The following is a 19,393-nucleotide window of genomic DNA, read 5'->3' on the forward strand; positions in this document are numbered from 1 at the left end:
ACAAGTAAATCAATAAGTTTCATACATAAAATGAGAGTGCTTCATAAAATTCACCCTCGAAGTCCTACTCAGTAGCTGGAAGCCGACTCTGGAATAACATCCTGATTTATATTACAGACATGAATAACATTTCCATCCTCAGAAGGCAATTAATAACATATCTACTAAAGCATTGTCCCTGTACGCACTCGTTACCCTTTAGACTCTTCTTTCCAACCGGATCTTCCTAATTTCCCAGTATTCTTAGCTGGTACAGTCTCCTTAAATTTCCTTTCCCATAACTCGCTATATCACAAAACACCTATTGTCAGTACCTATAAATTTGGTTTATACCTGTCACTATAATTACTCTTATTATTGTAATTATTGTTATTACTATTATATTAGTACTGCCAGTATTAACATTATTAATTCTTAGTATTATTTACTCACCTTGCCATTACGATACTCAAGTCATATAAATGTTGTTTGTCATATTAAATCTGTTATTTCTTAGGTAACTATGATACAAAAAAACGTACTGCGGGTGTGTAGCGCCGGTCTGATTAAGAGAGAGCTTTATGTCCCTAATCAGATCAGATTAAGTAAATAAATAAAAAGTAAAGCAAATAATGTATATGTGCTGAGATGTACAAGTCGACTTTGCTTAATGTAAGTTTTCAAAATGTATTGCAACTTTAATTTCTTTAATCCAAGTGATCGCTAGTGTGATATTATTACTGTATTCCACAAAACATCACCGTTCAACTAATTTTTATTTAGTAGCTACATAATTTGTATATTACGATCCTAATTATAGGTATACGTAACTATACTGCCTGACGTAAAGGTGAAGCATCCAGAAGAGGTTGTTTGACGGCAGTGTAGCCTCATACACGTACACAGCATTGCCGGATATCTGCATGACTCTAATTCTCTGTGACAAGGAGAGCGGCCACCAGAGTGCATCGATGTTCTCAAGTTTAGTGTTGTTACCAGGCGTGGCAGCCTATATAAGGGGCGTGAATAGCGTTAAATGTGTGTTGACTGTGAAGAACATGGAGATCCAATATGCTTGTGTGAGGCAGCGTTATAATCTCCTGGTGTATAAGGGGCGATCAAAAGGTTTCTGTTCGAAGGCTAAACAGTCGAGAATCGGTATTCCAATCAGGCAAAATCGCCATGAGCATTGAGGCCATCAACTAATAATAAGTGAACCGTGGTAAAATTTGCCGTTTTCAAGAGCGTGGCGCAGCGCGTAGTGTAAAGCAGTCGCCCTCTATTTCTGGCGGTGGCGCCGCTGTGGCAATCGCAGCTTTGGTGTCTCCCTCTGGTGGGAAATGGAGAAAGTTGCCTGTTCACGTGCATTTAAGGGACGCTATGAGCTCGGCAGAGCAGTCTCTCAGAGGCGGCGAGTCTGGTCAGTTGGTCAGCCGGCTCAGTGTGGGGCACTCAGTGTCTGTCTTTCGCCCAGAGTGCTAGTATGTGTTAGGCCGCCAGTCTGCTCGAGTTGCTCGGGCAACGGTCATTGGCGGCTGGATCGATCGGTTGGCCGGTCGCCCACTGGGACACAAGACGACTTATCCGTCTTGAGCGTCGGCGCATGTGAGGTCGCCACGTGAGTCCAGTGGGCCACACCGTAAAGCGAGGGAGACCGTTTTGGGGGTGCTGCGCCAGGTCTTCGCCAGAAATCGCAGTTATTAGAAGTTAAGTGATTGATATGTTGTTTCAGTTACTTGTTAAATTCTACTTGTGTTCTTGGTCCGTCTCTCGTCCCCAGTTTGCACGTCTGTCTCTCGTCCGCATTTGTTAGGCAGTTAGTGTCTGTCTGTCGGTCTGCCGTACGTTAATAGCTGCCTCTGTCATGTTTGTCGGATTAAGTGTTAACGAATTTATTGCTTAAAGGCCGAATTCTTGAAATATGTTTTTAACTTGCCTATCATCTTGCGAGGTGGTATATGTGCAATGTAGAGCATGTTGTACATTTTATGTAAGTTTGCATTCTATGGGTTTTATTTAAATAGTCATTTTAGGTTATAAGGTTGCCACCCTTCCACCGTAAGAGTGCTCACAAAAAAAGAAAATGGCACTTTCGGTGGCAAATAGTTTGAGTGTTGTACCATTTCCACCCCTCTTACGGAGTGCCTAGTTTACGTGTTTGTGTGAGTTGTTAAATTTTTTTTAGTTTAAAGTAATCTGGTGTGTTGCAGATTGCACCAGTGTACTCTTCCAGAGGTTGTTGTGAGTGGTCATGACTACGGCCGTGTTGAAGGGAAGCAGGCAAGCTTCTCAGCCCGAAGGCTCATACTGTTAATATTGTTCTTTCTGCCCCTAAATAAAATTGTAACTTGATATTTCGAGGGTGCTTTTCTGCTTATAATTTTAAATCTGTTTTTGAAAAAGCTTTTAGGAATAAAATGCACATTTGTTAAAAGTAATTTCATTTTCCATCAGTTACTTCCGGGCAACTACTTCCACGCTCACCTAGTGTGATTAAATGTGTTAATGTTCTTGATGAATTGCTAGTAAATAAGGTAAATTCTTTAAGAAAAGATTTTTAAAGTAAATTTGCGGTTCAATAAGAGAGAAATACTAATAAGTCGAAGTAAGTATTAATTTACGATTACAGTTGTTTCCATTTTCATACACTCAATGTAAAGCTGCAGCTCCTGTGCTTCGAATACCGAAATGAATGCAGTTGAGGTTCGGTATTCAGTGAAGGTTTCTGGCTCTGGTGCTAGGTGCATGGTGAGTCCAATGCCGTATTTCCATATTCATGAAATTAAATGAAAATTTCACCTCAGATCGAACGTTGCCTTGGGTCTAATCCCGACCAGTACGGAAATTCGCGCACCATCCCACAGGTTTCCGACAGACAAGCTGCCCCGTACACATTCTTCATTCTCCAATTGATGTCTACTGATGACTGTCCTTCGGCAGCTAAAACAAGAATAACAGCACGTTGGTCTTGTTTGGACGCAGTTGGTAATAGCATCGCCGTAGTTCAGGTTGCCACATTTACCACTTGCACGTCGGAAAGACATAAGTGCCAACCAATTTTTTCCCAACATGTCAGTGCTTATATACACGCAACGGAGTCGCGCTACACGCTGGAGCAACGCCCTCAGTGGAAAACTGTTGATTGCCCCTTCCAGCTTTAAAGGGGCCTCATTGTGGGTTTCCATTTGGGCGGCTGACCACGCCTTGCAGTATCGAGATCTGCGGGGCATTCAGATGTGAGTGTGGCCCTGTGTTAGACTGCGTGAGATCGCGAGGGCAGGCACACTAGTCGTCAGGACTCCGGTCGACTATCACCTAGAGGGAGGATCACCGTACTGTCCAGCAAGAATACCATAAACCCTTCACATGCCTGCCATCCGAGAAAAAGTACAGGACTTCCGTCAGAACTCTGCGTCGTCCTGTCCGATCGAGCGAAGACTAGCGACAGCCAGACTAAGGAATTACAGTCCCATATGAAACCTGCTGTTAATGCCAGAACATAAGTGGTGCCTGTTGTAACCGCGACCAGAACGGTGGCGGGGTTGCCGAGAACGAAAGCGCGACGGGACCAAATGGGAGCAGCCTGTGAACAAAAAAAACGAATGGGAAAGCACAGACAAGAACAACGACGGATGACCGAGCAAGACCTTAAGAACAAGAACATGCAAGAAGCAACTGGGTGACAAGCAAAAACCTCACGAATCTTGTACAAGGAAACAATTGTAAGTAATTGTAAGTAATTGTAGGCGAGATGTCGATAGACTCACGCAAACAGACTGCCTCACTGAGCTTTTTTTTTTTTTTTCTTTATTGTGATTTCATTTCCCTGCCCCATATGGGCAGGGGAGGGCTGTCAGCGGCACAATGCACCGCTCTTCAGCCGAGTAACATGCCAACTAAAACAAGAATAAAATGCTACATATAAAAGGCGATAAAAAAGGGGAACATAAAACAGAGTAATGGGAGACAATGGACGTAAAAATACACTGACAGGGAGACGTTCATGGGGAGACAATTAAAAAAAGTCACCATACAGTTAAAAAACACAGTTGGCGATTCTTAAAACACATGCACGGGTGAAAAGTCGGCCACAGTATTAAAAACACTCCAGAACAACACACTTAAAACCCACTTGGAGCACACACAGTGAAGTATAAAACTGCCAGGTGGGACCTGCCGATGGAGAGGTCAGAGATGATGGAAAAGAAGGGAGAGCAAGGAGCAGCAGTGAAGGCAGTGAGATGAAGAGAGTAGGGGCGTCAACAGGTACACAAAGAGGCAGGAGACTAGTGGGGCAGGAGATGGAAGACAAGGCAGGAGGGAGTGCAGAGACACTGAAGGAGAGCACAAGAGAAGGAGGGAAGTAGGAGGGGGGAGCCGCTCAGGAGAAGGGAGGGGGAGAAGAGGGAGCCCTCAGAAGGAGGCAGGAAGATGGGATTAGAGTTGGTAGGAAGGGTAGATATCAGGGCGAAGCTCATAATCCGGGAGGAGTAGATGGTGGAACTTGCGTTGGGAAAGGAGGTGGAGGGTGTGGAGATGGAGAGAGGGTGGGAAACAGCGGTAAAGGCGATGCAACGGGTTGAGGATGGAGAGGAAGGGAGACACCAGGGGGTGAGGGGGATCAAGGCAGCGGACAATATATAGTGTGCGGATGTGTTCAAGGAAAAGGAGAAGGTGGGGGAAGGGGATGAGGTCCTCACTGACCGAGAGGCAGGCGCTTAAATACATGTTGGGGTACATCGCTATTCACTGCTGGGACCACGTGCTCCACCGTGGCGCCCTCACAGTATACGCGCGCGCAGACACAGTTTACGGCGCGACGGCTGCAAAGATCTCTAGTGGTAATCGAGGTGCATGCCATATGGCGCGGATTCAAAACCCGCGGCGCTTGATACCAGAGTGCCATAACAGGGAACCATAGACTGCTGATGAATGGCGTCGCATTTTGTTGAACGACGAACTGTGATTCTACACTGACCCAGATTACTGCTGTCGATGACTAGGGCGACGACCTTAGGAGAGATCCCAATCTTCCAATGTTTCGGGGAGACACAGCCGTGTTACTCCTAACGTTATAATGTGGGGAGCCATAGTATATGACTTCTGTTCACAGGTGGTAACGACTGAAGGAGCTCTAACGACGCAACGGTACGTCACGGACTTCATGCATTCTCAAGCGTTACCTCTCGTATCGTGGAGCCATTCTTCAACAGTACAGTGCTCGTCTACACTCGGCATGTGTCTCTATGAACTGTCTCCATAATGTTGAGGCACTTCAGACACCTGCGAAATCCTGAGATCTGTCCCAACAGAAGATGTGTGTGACTATCTCGGACACCAACTCCGTGCAATATAGCTATCCAGGATATCAGGGCCAATTACAGCATTGTGGGCCAGCTTGCCTCAGGAGAAGATACAGTGGCTTTATGACACTCTTCCCAACTGAATCAGTGCATGCATCCAGGCCAGAGTGCGTGCAGCTTCATAGTGACAAGTGGCCTCATACTGGCAAGTTCTTTGTGAATCTGACTCGATTTTGTAAACACTGAAATAACAATGCCGGTTCTCGTCAAATCACCGAAGTTAAGAACTGTCGGGCTGGGCTACCACTTTGATGGATGACCGCCCGGTCTGCCAAGCGCTGTTGGCAAGCAGGTGCACTAAGCCCTTGTGAGGCAAACTGAGGAGCTACTAGGCATATAAGTAGCGGCTCCGGTCACGAAAACTGACAACGTCTGGGAGAGCAGTGTGCTGACTGGTTAAATGCGCGATAAATGACCTGCAGCAACATCTCCCTCTCTCTAGTATGCATCATCAGTCTATCATTTAATAAGACCTTCGTTATAACCCCATCTTAACCCATTACTCCCTCAACTTCCTGTCACCCTTTAACGCAGATGCAAGTCAATTTAGAGGCAGATGGTTCTCTGTTCCAGAAAAGAATCAAAGAAAGCAGTCAACTTCCATGTATCAGTATTACCTAATAAGATATACAGTAGAATGTTGTTAAAATACCATACAGTAACTGTTTGTAAGATATTCTTAAGCTGACAGTGCAATTTTGTGATTGGCAGAGAGCATAGAGAAGCACATTGTAAACACTGTTTGTTAGGATTTAAAACACCTAAACTGTCCTGCACAGGGTCAAACATGCGATGCATTCTGTAGTTTTATATTATAGTCCCACAATTGGTAATAAAATGCTCTTTAGCTAAGGACACTCTCGGACTTCAGTTTAGTTGTGACTTAAACTGGAACTGGACAAAGCTGGAGAGGGTGTGAGGCTGAGGCCGAGGAACAGTTAAGAGATGCAGAGGGACTGTCTAAAACCATACTGGAGTTTTGATGTATGGGATCCCTAAGAGATGGAGTAGAAAAAGATGACACGTGACACGTTTTGAGGTATGAGAGTGGCACGAATATGATTCACTAGTAGCTGTAATCATTAAAAGACATCTCCACAGGATCCCACGCAAGTATGTGGTTGAACGGAGAGCCATGATTCCAAACAGCAGACAGCATTTCTGTCAGAAAGCGAGTTACTTTCAGCTACTCTTGTGTGTGCCTGAAGAACCAAGACCGCTTTTTATGCAGGGTGATGGTAACAGTCGTTGTGCCCATGTTTTTAACAGCAAAATGTTTGTTGCCAGCGGTATAGTACTTCTGGGGTCAGCTTCAAATGTCAGTCCTCAGTAGTGTTATTCGAAAAGAATTTCATCTTCCCTCCAGGGATTTCCATTTGAGCTACCTGATGAGTGTAATCCAACTGCTGAAAGAGAAAAATACCTCGCCGTACAAAGTGACTCGCATGAACAATTTAACTAATTACCCTATCAATTTGATATCGATACTATGTCGCCTGGCAGGTGGAAGTTGAGTTAGAGTGGTAATCAGGTGTTTTTTTTTTATCGTTGTGGCGATATCTTTTGCCATCTACACAGGAAGAGACAACCATGGTAATAAAATGAGAGGTATTACCCAATTTATAAAGTGATCCGTAGCTTTAAGTTCTCGGTGCTGTTACCTTGAGGGCTTCATACGTGGCGAGGCATTTGGTTACTTTAAGAGAGAGTTCGAAAGTAAGGAGGCATCCCGTGACAGAAGTACAGCATGCTCGTAGCACTCCGTCATGACCCACAAACGGCTTTAATATTCTAGCCGTGTGATGCACGACAGGTAAGAAAAGATTTTTTATTTACCTGATGAGAGAATACTTACAAGGGAACCTCCCCATCGCACCCCCCCCCCCCCCTCCAGATTTAATTATAAGTTGGCGCAGTGGATAGGCCTTGAAAAACTGAACACAGATCAATCGAGAAAACAGGAAGAAGCTGATTGAAACTATGAAAAAAATAAGCAAAATATACAAACTGAATAGTCCATGTGCAAGATAAGCAACATCAAGGATAGTATTAGCTCAGGCGCGCCGTGGTCCCGTGGTTAGCATGAGCAGCTACGGAATGAGAGGTCTTTGGTTCAAGTCTTCCCTCGAGTGAAAAGTTAATATCTTATTTTCAGACAATTATCAAAGTTCAGGCACTCACACATAATCAATTTCGCTCTCCAAAATTCCAGGACATGTTCAGATTTGCTTGGACACATGCAGAATTTGACGGTCTACACACGGAAAAATTTGAAAACGTTAAAAACATATGTTTTGACATAGCACAGGGAAAACTGTGCGACTGTGGAACTTTTGCATTCATTTGTTGCAGTTTATGTGACAAACTCTTATGATTTCATCACTTTTTAGGAGTGATTAGCACGTCCACAAGAGAACCTAAATCGGGCAAGGTAGAAGAATCTTTTTACCCATTCGCCAAGTGTACAAGTTATGTGGGTGGACAACATATTCCTGTCATATGACGCACATGCCGTCACCAGTGTCGTATAAAATATATCAGACGTGTTTTCCTGTGGAGGAATCGGTTGACCTATGACCTTGCGATCAAATGTTTTCGGTTCCCATTGGAGAGACACGTACTTCCGTCTATTAATCGCATGGTTTTGCGGTGCGGTCGCAAAGCACAGACACTAAACTTGCTGCAGTGAAGAGAGACGTCAATGAACGAACGGACAGATCATTACTTTGCGAAAATAAAGAAATTATACTTTTCACTCGAGGGAAGACTTGAATCGAGGACCCCTCGTTCCGCAGCTGCTCACGCTAACCACGGAACCACGGCGCTCCTGAGCACACATTATCTTTGATGTTGCCTATGTTGCGCATGGACTACTTAGTTTGTATATTTTGCTTATTTTTTCATAGTTCCACACAACTTCTTCCTGTTTTGGCGATTGATCTGTGTTGCAACTAAATCTGAGGAGGGTGCGATGGGGAGGTTCCCTTGTTAGAAAAAATGTAGCCTATCCCACACTTTTACATGATTTTCACAAGTGGCGGTACTTCAGCAACGTGAAAACGCCTGTACGCCCCGAGTTCTTGTCTTCGAAAATAACTTGTATAAAAGAGAGAAATCGCCATTTTGCGTGAGAAATTCGAGGTTTATGTTCAACAACATCGCTCTCTTGGATTAGTTGAAGTGGATTTTTTAAACTAGGGAGTTTATTTTGTGGTGGAATTGATCAGAACTATTGGACATATGCAAGCCATAGCTGTTTGTTTCGCAGTGCACCGCTGCTGGCGGCAGGAGTGGTCACGAGGAGTCGGCGACCTGATGTGAGGGGTTAGCTCTGCCTGTGACGGGCGGTTAAGTACAAAAATGCGCCAACTGCCTGATCTTTCCAAGGCAGTAGCGTCTAACGAAGCGACCAGCGTGCTGGTTGACCAAGGATGAAAGTGGACGTGTGTGTTGTGTGAGAGAAGATTCAAAATCGTTGGTGTTTGCGCTGGCTGTATTGATAACATTCGAGTTCCGACCACTCCAATAATCTCCGGGTGTCCCCAATGGTCGGGGGTGGTGCACTGCGGTGTATACGCGCATCCACGGCTGCGACTACTGCTGTGGCTGTGGCATTAATTTCCAGTGACCTCTGTAGGATGTATGAATGTTTCAGCGATCTCCAACATCTAGCCATGACAAGTACAGCTATTGACTGGATTATTGTTTACTGTGTCGTGCTTAGTTCTTCTCAGTACATCGCAAAAGGCTCTGTCTTGCAGTGGAGTTTGCTGTTGTCTCTATTCTATCATGCAGTAGGTCCTTCCTCCTTCTGAGTGTAGTGGAGAGAACCTACTTAGGAATTCTATAGTACTTTAAAAACCCAATCGCGCTTCATAATCACTACTTCTGACTTCTGTCCATGACGGATTATTACTACAGACTGGAGCATGGTAAAGTGTGCCGTGTTTAGTGCTTCTCAATACATCGCAGCGGTTTTTGTTGTTGTTGTTGTTGTTGTTACCATCCTGTCATGTGATAGTTCCTTTCCTCACTTCTTCTTGGTCCTAGAGTAACTGAGAAAACCAGTCAAGCTAGAAATTTTACAGTACTTTCAAAAAGAAAATACACTTAGCATATCTTCTGCGGTCGAGTATTCCATAGCTGTGACGGTCTAAATTCACGTCGAAATTTGAAATCCTAACTATCATTTCATTCCAACTGTCATGTCAATAATAATAATAATAGCTCCGGATTATCTAATGAAACTTCTCGTCAACATTTCATGAGGTACATCGTCTGAAACAACATTTGTGACATCTTCAATATATGTGTGTGTTTGAAAATTTACCGCGCATTGCCTGACACAAGATTTAAGAAGTGCTGAAGCAGTTCATGAGGTGTACCACGAGAAAGCGCGCCAGGAAGACTGGGGCAGTTTAGAGTCCATGGCAGGGTGAAGAAGAGTAATTGTTTAAATACCCAATGCTAATTCCTATGTCATCTGCAACGCAATCTACAACTCTCTCTCTCTCTCTCTCTCTCTCTTTGTGCTGAGCAAGGTGGCGCAGTGGTTAGCACACAGGAGTCGCATTCAGGGGGATGATGGTTCAAACCCGCGTCCAACCATCCAGATTTAGCTTTTCCATGATTTCGCTATATCGCAAATGCCGGGATGGTTCCTTTGAAAGGGCACAGCTGATTTCCTTCCCCATCCTTGACACAATCGAAGCTTGTGCTCCATCTCTAATGACCTCGATGTCGACGGGACATTAAATTCAGTCATCCTTCCTCCCTCTATTTGTTTACAACATTAAATTCAGATCTTTTTCAAAGTGAATTTCGAGTCAGCCTGCTACCTGTTTTGTGACATCATCAATTTGTGTGTGTGAAATACGAGGGTGAGTCAAATGAAAACCTTAAATTTGTAATAACAAAATCAAAATTACGCGCCGTTATCCTGTAAGTTCTTAAACGTGCTACAAACAGCGTGCAGAATGACCTGTAGGTGGCAGCATAGTGCAAATGCACACATACCATCGCAGTATTAGTATAAAGATGGCCACCCCACTTGCAACTTACACCAGGGAAGAACAGCGTTCTGTTATTCGGTTTTTGCGTAGTGAAGGTGTGAAACCTATTGAAATTCATCGACGAATGAAGGTTCAGTACGATGATGCATGTTCGTCACAGCAGCAAGTCTATGAATGGAGTAGGAAGTTGGTGTGACTTCAGTGAAAGATGCTCCTCGTCCAGGTCAGGCACAACAAGTTGTGATTCCACAGAACATTGTAGCAGTTGAAGCCATAGTGAAGGAAAACCGCCGAGTGACACTGAATGACACTGCAGCATGTTTACAGATTAGTCATGGGTCAGCACACCACATTGTGCATGACGTACTCCAGTTTCACAAACTGTCTGCAAGACGGGGGCCATGGCAGCTGACTCCTGATATCAGAGTACGTGTTGATGCTTGTGAAGAACTTCTTCGGCGCTTTGAATGAGAAAGTGATGGCTTCTCTGCAAGAATAGTTACTGGGGACGAAACCTGGATTCACTTCCACCAACCGGAAACGAAGAGAGCGAGCAAGGAACGGCACCATTCCTCATCACCAAAACCAAAGAAATTTCGAACAGAACCATCAGCAGCGAAGGTTATGCTGACTCTCTTTTGGGACCAAAAAGGCGTCATTTTGGAGTATTACAGGCCTAGAGGGAGCACTGTCACCAGTGCATCATCTCCTAAAAAATCATCTGCGGCCTGCTATCAAATGTAAGCGACGTGGATTGCTGTCAGCAGGTGTCCTTTTGCAACATGACAATGCAAGGCCCCACACTGCCCGAAAAACAGTTGCAACAATCACAGACTTCCATTTTGAGTGTCTTCCTTATCCACCATACTCACTAGACCTTTCCTCCAAGTGATTTCCATATGTTTGGACCACTCAAAGACACAGTGGGAGGAAACAAGTCCGTTCTGATGAAGAGGTACGCCACGTGGTGCACGAGTGGCTGCGAGGACTACCAAAATAATTTTTTTCTAATGGAATTTATGCACTTTGTAAGAGCTGGAGGACTTGCATTGAGCGTGGGGGAGATTATGTTGAAAAGTGATACAGCTTTGTACCACTTCTGCACAATAAATAATGTTTAAAAAATATTTAAGGTTTTCATATGTCTCACCCTCGTAGCTAATGCGTCTGTCTTTTATCCCCTACATCATGATCATGTGAACGGATATTAATTATTTATTAACGTCAGCAGTATTTCTGTACCGATTTCCTGTCAGGCATTTGCTTTGGAAGGAAGATGTCTCTTGTAAGTACTGTAATCCGACGGGCTGGTTCAAGCATACAGACCACTCGAGATGGCAGGGGACGCTGACTGGAAATTTGCTTTTGTTCCAGGGATTAGCGGTTCTTAAGGGGGCTGTGGAGCAGTCGACAGCCACCACCAGTGCAGCGAGCCCGCTGGCGTTCCCAAGTCCCTCTAGTGCATCCCGAGTCTGGGCAGCTGGCGTGGGTGGCGAGATGCGAGAAATATTTTAGATATGTTTGAGTAATCTATGCCAGCGTATTTAAGTGTTTCGTTACCTAATCGGAAATAAAAAGCACTGCAGTTGTTTAAATATTCCACACACTGCAATCGATGTCTTGAAAAATTCTTTGAATTAACTGTATTCCGTACACCACCTTGTATCCTGTAAATTGTTTAAATAAACAGTATTCGATACGCTACAGTCAGTTTCTTGACAAATTCTTCAAAAAAATTAATACACTATATTTCAAACGCTGCATTGTATCCCATAAATTTTTATATAAACAATATTCCACACATTGTCTAAACTGTTCAAAAAATATTCCATACACTGCAATCAAATGAGCCGTTTTCCGCCAATTTCTATGTGGGGAAGGGGAGGGGGAAAGCTGGTGACCTTCCCAGAGGGGAGAGATTAATTAATTGACCGATTAAATTAACTAGTCAATCAAACTAGTATCAAAAGTGTGCTTGTATCAGCGAGGAGAGTTCCCAGAGGGTTGAGGGAGAAGGTGGGGGAAGGGGAGTAGGAGGGGGAGGGGTATGGTTTCTCTGAAAGATGGATTATCCCCAGGGGTCATAATCCACTTAGCAGAACAATGGGTTAAGAACCTCCCAGTCAAAAGAGAACATTAGGTTCGCTCCTAATTGTATGCTTGCCCTTGGTGTAGGGAATCTGCAATGTGTGCTGATAATGCCGTTGCCCCAGTATTGCCACCACGCTCCCCCCCCCCCCCCCCCCCCCACCTCTAATTAAACATACAGTACGATACACAGTTTACATGAACCTCAAAATACAGCCATAATACAGAACAGAATAACTTATGCAGAAATCTACAATATCTCATTCTCACTCTAGCCAGTTGCCAACACCATGATAAAAATTCCCCAAAAATCTCAGATCTGTGGTGCCATTTTCATTTGTCTTTTTAAAACAGTTATATAAAAAACAAGATGATTTCAAATCCAGATAGTCTTCCAAAAAAAGTTAACCTCAAACTTTTTTTTTTTTTTTCTTTTAGAAGTGGAGCCCCTCCACGCCCACTCGGTACGATGGCCAACTCAAAAGGTCTACTGCCATCTCTGCATAAGGGTTAGTTTTCACTAAAGTGAAGTGTCGCAGGATGTGGGTACTGCGATGTTTGTGTACGTCTGGTTAAGGTTAACCAGTAATACGCGCTCATCTGGAGATAGATTGGGTCGAAAGTCGAACGAAGTATAGCACTTTGATGGGCAGAGGGAAAAAAGTGCCAAGGCAAGAGCCAAGGGAAAAACACCTCTGTGATAGTTAGGTCGGGTGTAAGAGCAGTAGGGGATGTCTTGCTGCCTGCGACAGGTCATGCAAGGGTTGGCTTTGTCAGTAGTGGGTATCATGCGGGTCGTTACCTTTGAGGCTGTGCGGTGCTGTTACTCGGTGGCTGCCGCTGAGTGCCGATGATCTCTCGGTCAGTGTCAGCATCGTTTTGTGTCCGATAGGTCATACATCAGATGCACAGTGTAGGATGATGTTGGTTATTTGTTTGTACATCAGTGTGCGAGCTCGTCCGTTTCCCTGCTGTAGCCTTTTGGTCGGCTTTAATAGCAACTGGCATATCCAGTCAACGGTGCTGATATGCAGGGGCTTCCCATCGTTTCTCACTTGTTGGTGCATGTTAGCTTTCCATATGCCCTAACTAGTAGTGTCTTTTGGCGCTTATGCTTCCACCTATGGTTGTGATCATAGTTTCTCAGAGTAAGGATGAAAAGATTGTTCGAGTGTCTCCAGTTCCTGCATGGTCATGTGGCACGTTTTTTGAATACTTCCTTGAGGGTTTCAAGGCGGTATTCATTGTGAAGTTCAAAAAAAAAAAATGGTTCAAATGGCTCTGAGCACTATGGGACTCAACATCTGTGGTCATAAGTCCCCTTGAACTTAGGACTACTTAAACCTAACTAACCTAAGGACATCACACACATCCATGCCCGAGGCAGGATTCGAACCTGCGACCGCAGTAGTCGCGCGGTTCCTGACTGAGCGCCTAGAACCGCTAGACCACCGCAGCCGGCATTGTGAAGATCCACGGTGTGTGTGGAGCGTTGCTAATGATGTGTAACACTTTGTTCTGTATGATCTGAGGGGGCGGCGTAGCGCGTTGGAGCTGCATATCCCCAGACGGGAGCTGCGTACGTCATCAGAGTTCTAATCAGTGTCATGTATATGGACCCTCCTACACAGTGTACTTTCCCTGTTGAGCATTGAGTAGAGTTGTTTGAGCCTCGCGGGCTCTCTGTTGGCAACGCATACGATGTGATCCCCCATGTAAGCTTCCAGTCAAGCCAGACATCGAGATAACTGACTTTCGCTCAGAAACATATTCGGCGTGTATGTAATGTTACCTGTCTACGGTGTCGATGTTCGCACTGTAGTTTCGGTCTGCATGTGAACAATACTGCTTTGCACTTGTCGACGTTTACTTTAATACACCATCGTTCCAACCACGGTTCGGCAGTTCTGAGTGCCGTCTGTATTCGTGAATTAATGTTCGGCAGGTTCCAGTCTTGAGAAAGAATGGCTGTGTCACCCGTGTAGATGGCTAACGTCGTGTTTTGTGTTGCTGGGAAGTCGTTAATGTACAGGTTGAACAAGATACGCCCTAGGGTGCTTACTGGGGAACTCCAGCTTGGATACTGTGTTGTGTTGATTGATGTGCACGTCAGTATTAAAACATCTGTTCGTGAGAAATGAGTGTATGAGATGTACGAGTCCGTCCGGGAAACCAGCTTCGCTTAGTTTGCATATAAGGCTGTTGTGCCAAAGACGGTCGAAAGCTTTTTCGATGTCCAGGAACATGGCCCCTATGGCTTTGTTGACGTTGTAACCGTGTGTTATATGTTCGACTACGTGGAGGTGTTGTTGTGTTGTTGAGTGATGATTCCTAAAGCCGAATTCCTCTGGTCTTAGGGTGTCGTTGGCGATGCAGTGCCTAGTGATGCGTTTTAGTATTACCTTCTCAACAATCTTGCTGAGTGAGAACAGCAGACTGACGGGTCGGTAATTTTGTGGGAGGACGTCGTCTTTCCCTGGCTTCCTGAACATCAGGACCTTCGCCGCCTTCCAAAATTCAGGGAAGTGTTGGTGTTTGAGGATGGCATTTGTTATGTGTGCAAGGTATTCTATGGCTCTATCCGCGAACGCCTGGACGACACGGATTTGAATGCCATCCTAGCGTTGGTATGGTTGATGGCCCATGTTATTTCGTTTGTGTTAGTGCGTGTAATTACACACTGGGCTACAAGTCGTGTAACCTCCTGCTTCACTTCAAATGTGATTACCTCAAACAGTAAACATCAGAGGTTTTAAGAAACTTGATATACTCAAAACAGGGCTACCTAAAATTCTCAGCAGTCGAAACATTAGCATTAAGATGGCTACCAATTATCAGAGATGGGCTTAGAAAAAAACACAATTGCTTTCATTGAAATGGCGTTGTAAGTTAATATGGAATTTATGGCCACCAGTCAGTAATGAGTAGAAAATATTTGTACAAAAGAAGAACACAATCATCTTTAAACTTTTCAATAACAAAGTTTTTAGAATGTCTATAACCGAGTGCTCCTGACACCCAATAATTTCCTAACCAGCCCAAAATATGAGGGTCATTTCAAAGGTTTTGCAACTTTTCTCATCTTTAACTTCTCAGTTATAATTCTGTAAACTGAAAGACATTCCGCTCTCATATGGAATTTCCTCACACGTTTTTCGTCGATGCTCTCTCAAAATGTCATTAAGAATAACCTCGGAGACATAGTCTGCTGCAGTTGATTTCCTTCCATTTCTTAGGTAGTCGTCAGTGCTTTCTCCACCTTCACGAAAACGAGCACGCCACCCTGATACTGTACTACTATTCACTACGCTATTCTCACACACCTCTCTCAAAGCTTTGTGAACTTCCGCAAACCCGCAAACAAATACACCACCGACATGCTTGAAGTCTCGCTCACAACTGACATGAATAACAACTTATCACACCACTGTAACAGTTGTGTACTTTTGAAATGACCCTCGACCCTCGTACTAAATACTTGAGCTCCATTTCATACAAGCCAAACAGAGCCAACATTGACATAAGGTAATACGACGGTGGTAATTGTAACTTGTCAGCATGTCGAGGCACCCGCATGCCGTTGGTGTGATGACAGACGATGTCTTCTTGCTGATCCCGCCACAGGGAAGACCACACTTGGGAAAGCCGCGCCTTCAGAATGGGACCCGGAGCGCCGCCTCAGTAGCTGTGGCGAGCATGTGTACTCCTCCAGCAGCTGTTCAAAACGGCTCAGAAACGTGACGGAATTAACTGTCACAGATAAAAATGAATAGAGATGAAAAGCACACTAGTATAAAAATTCTGATGAGTGTTGATGAAGACGTAAATCGCTAGAATTTAGCATTTGCAAACTGCTTGTTATGTAACAGTCCACTTCAAATGATTTGTCTCTCAGCACAGTTGGCCTGAAAAGAAAGCACTTTCCAAAACATGGCATGTATCTGAATAAAGGGGCAAATCAATAGCATCCTGAGGATTAGTGTTTCTGAAAGTTTTGGGAAGAAATATAAGAAACTATTTACGATATCCATACCAAGTATATTGTTCTACAGATAAATAAATGAATAAATAATGGATTGAAATAATTAAAAGTAAAAGAAAAGTACCAGCTAATTATAAACATCTTCTCTGTAATGACATAACCAGTTTCTTATTGCTCTCGACAAGGTTGTCTATCCCCACTTATACTGAACTATGAATGGACAAGAGCGCTCATCCATTTGATCTTCTCTAAAAAGATAAAACGCAATAACCATCTTAATTGAACTTGTAACGTGTCAGACAAATAACACACCTTGCATTGAATTCCTGAAACAATTCCAGTTAAATCTATATGTCACACTACAAGTTACATGAAAAGTACGAAGTTTATTCATACGGAAAGGATAAACAAGCCGACATTTCATGAATATAAACACTAACACTCACACTAGTAATTGCATGCAAGTAATTTCACAAAAGCGAGCTTCGAGACGCATTTCTGAGGAAAGGAGAATTTTACAATGGCAACGCCCAACCCATGTTTAGCTGAAACCTTCACAGTGGAATATCCAGCAGACACAGTGCGACGCCAGAGCCACTGCACAGGCCAGCAGCAAAAGCTTTTGAAGACGAAACTTTGGAAAGCCTTTCTGCAGCAACATGGCTGTAGACGACAGATAACGTCTGGAGAAACCCAACTCAAAACATTGGTGACTCACTGTAGCCACCTGTGTTAAAACCCGTGTGGAAAAAAGCTGTTTGTCTCGGAATTACGTAGCAGAGATTAAACTCTGCCTTACAAAAGAAACAATGCCTGTAATAGGCTACAGAAACCATAGTGGGTGGATTTATAACAAGTATGAATGCTCACTTCTAAAGGTGGCAGGGGTAAAATAGAGGGAGCTAAAGGCTATTTACAATCAATTTGTACAGAAACCAGATGGCAGATATAAAGAGTCGAGGGGCATGAAAGGGAAGTAGTGGTTGGGAAGGGAGTGAGACAGGGTTGTAGCCTCTCCCCGATGTTATTCAATCTGTATATTGAGCAAGCAGTAAAGGAAACAAAAGAAAAATTCGGAGTAGGTATTAAAATCCATGGAGAAGATATAAAAAAAAAAGCTTTCGAAATGTGGTGCTACAGAAGAATACTGAAGATTAGATGGGTATATCACATAACTAAGGAGGAGGCGTTGAACAGAATTGGGAAGAAGAGGAGTTTGTGGCACAACTTGACAAGAAGAAGGGACCGGTTGGTAGGACATGTGCTGAGGCATCAAGGGATTACAAATTTAGCATTGGAGGGCAGCGTGGAGGGTAAAAATCGTAGAGGGAGTCCAAGAGATGAATACACTAAGCAGATTCAGAAGGATGTAGATTGCAGTAAGTATTGGGAGATGCAGAAGCTTGCACATGATGGAGTGGCATGGAGAGCTGCGTCAAACCAGTCTCAGGACTGAAGGCCACAACAAGAACAACATGAATGCTCTGATTGGCCAGAAAGAAAATGCATGGCCACCAGCTTTGATATTGTCAAATGCAGACAGAAAAATTCGCTTTTCTCTTGCAGCAAATTGCCGAGTGTTTGAGCAAGGCGACTCGCGTCGCATTGAGGTGATAGTGAGAGTAATTATGTAAACACTTGTTCACAGGCTCGTCTTAAATCTTAAGAAGTTAAACTGCAAGGTCTCCTAGTGCAGAGAATTGCACCGAGCACTGACAGTTAACGTTTGTGAGCGATTGGAGGGCTACAATGTACGTGCTATTCCAACCACATAGTGTGTACCATGCCAGTTAACTTAGCTAGGGAATAAATAGAAGTCTCGGCTTCATCGTAGACGTAGGAAATGTATCAGACTGGTGTTTAACAGCCGAGAGAGATTTAGAATAGATTCTCAGGTTCACAGTTTGCGCCATCAGCAGCCATTGCCACCGCCGAGGAAAGGTAAACACGTGTGCTCGCACTTCAACCAAGTGATATTCAGTGGACCCTAAGAACTGCGGTCGTTTCTGTCTCTGCTGGTTTTTTGTACATTCAGCCTGAGCTGTAGTTAAACATATTCATGATTGTTGGGCTTAATTGAAACAGGGACGTAAGATATCCGATCTAACGAAAAGGATTGACTAGCCACTGCAGAGTGCTTTATATCTGAGGGTACAGACTAATTTTAATTGTGCAATCATATTTGCAGTGATATTTACATACCCTATACAGTCCTCATTCAAATATGAATATTTTCATCGTGAATTTTTAGCTTAATTGATATCTCTGGCCCCAATTTTATTTAATTTGTTTGTATTTTATCGACTTACTATTAAAGAACCTTATAATAGTTAGGAATTTCGATTCACAGTTGTGATCACCCAATATCACTATTTCACCACCCTGTGCGTATTTTTGCTAATACTGCTATGACATGAAGTCATACTTAAAGTAAAAATAAACCTTAATAATGAAAATCAACACAAATTCCTAAAACACTCACAAAACGTCCATGCGCAACTGTGGTAGGAAGATAGATCAGAACCAGTCTCACACATGTTAGAAACTGATATAGCAGCATACATAACCTATTTTTGGAAGTTGTAAATATTAATAAATGATAAAATGAAAATTGTTATGTGAATTAATATGAACCGATGAACTTCAAACTTTGCCTGTCCTGTTAAACTCCGCAGGATTCTCTTTAAAGTGAAGAACGGCATCTCTCCTGTGGCTGTAGCTACAGGAAGTGTGGCCAGGACATTCAGAAGCTTGTTGGTAGTTGGATACTCGTCCTTGTACAGTTGAAATGCTCCCATGTCAACTGAAGGTCTAGAATCTGCTCTCACGCATTTCCTTCTCCATAAACATAATTCAGCAACAACGTCTTCAACTCCTCGCTCAAATTTTCCCTATAGGTCAATTAAGGCCTTGAACACTTCTCATTTCCACTATTTAAGATTACTTCGCTGGTGGAATCGGGAACAGTG

The sequence above is a fragment of the Schistocerca gregaria genome, chromosome 8 (assembly GCF_023897955.1).
Source record: "Schistocerca gregaria isolate iqSchGreg1 chromosome 8, iqSchGreg1.2, whole genome shotgun sequence".
Taxonomy (NCBI): Eukaryota; Metazoa; Arthropoda; class Insecta; order Orthoptera; family Acrididae; genus Schistocerca; species Schistocerca gregaria.